Genomic DNA, 1,138 nt, shown 5'->3' on the forward strand with positions numbered 1-1,138 from the left:
CACTTCGTTGCAGGCATTTCTTTCAGGCAGGGCTGGAAGGGGCCAGAGGCCTTCACAGATATCCATTTGCAGAAGACATTAGACCTAGAACAAGCTGTTTTTTAATGGCATACAGTGATCCAATACTGCAAGAGTTGACCGGGATTATCGTCCCCACCGCCCCGCTCCGCTCCCCGGGGAGCAGGGGCCAAGCACAGGTTCGCTGTCTCCTTGATCTTAGAGGCACAGAGAATTTAAAGCCTTCTGGGTGAAGGAGCCAAAACACCCCCAGAGCCAGAGCTTGGCTGAGGGTGACCAAATCAGCTCAGAGCTGGGTGAGGTGTCTCACCCACTGACCCTTCGTTTGGGGAGAGGAGGCAGGGGATGGACCTCCCTTTGCAGCCTCGTCTCCCCAAATAACCCCTCTCTACATGAGAGAAAAATACGCTTTTTTGACACCCCCGCCCTGCTGAAGAGAAGCATCTCGTACAAAATCCTGCAATCCCTCTGCCCTTCCCAAGTGCTGTGCTGTCAAAGCTGTTTGCCCCTCTTCCTTCCTCCTCAAAAACCTCTTCCTGGGGGTTCCTCTGCTGCTTGGCTCGTCCGTGCCAACATGTGCTCCTGCAGCCTCGGCCTCTGGCATCGCCCAGCAGCTCCATGGCACAGTTTCCCACTCGGAGCTGAGGAGCTCGAGGTCCAGCTCCAGGCTGCTGAGTTTCTTCTCATGAGAAAAGAGGGAATTTATTTCCCCATCGAAGAGTAGGAGGAAGGAGAGGAGGCCCAGCTCACTTTAGATCCGAGCCTTAAGCTTTTAGAATAAGGTGCAAAATAAAGGTCTTAAAAAGGAAAAAAAAAAAAAAAAAAAAAAAAGAAAAAAAAGTCAGTGTTGAACTTTTTGGGTTGAAAAGCTCGTGATCAGTTCAGAGAGGCCGATGTTGCCAGAAAGTCTAAACTCCTTTTGAGGCCAGTAGTTTGATAGCTAGAATCAATTTCTCTCTTTCCAATTACATAAGGGGCATTATGTAATATCAGGCCAATCAGTAGCCTCCAGCAAAATTATGATTTTTGGGGGGAGAATTTAATTCTCTGTCTAAAGTGAGACAAAATATACGTACACGTAGGAAAAAGTACTAAGTGAAAACTACCTAAGTGGATACCA

Source organism: Lepidothrix coronata, unplaced genomic scaffold (genome assembly GCF_001604755.1).
Source record: "Lepidothrix coronata isolate B3197 unplaced genomic scaffold, Lepidothrix_coronata-1.0 Scaffold34, whole genome shotgun sequence".
Lineage (NCBI taxonomy): Eukaryota > Metazoa > Chordata > Aves > Passeriformes > Pipridae > Lepidothrix > Lepidothrix coronata.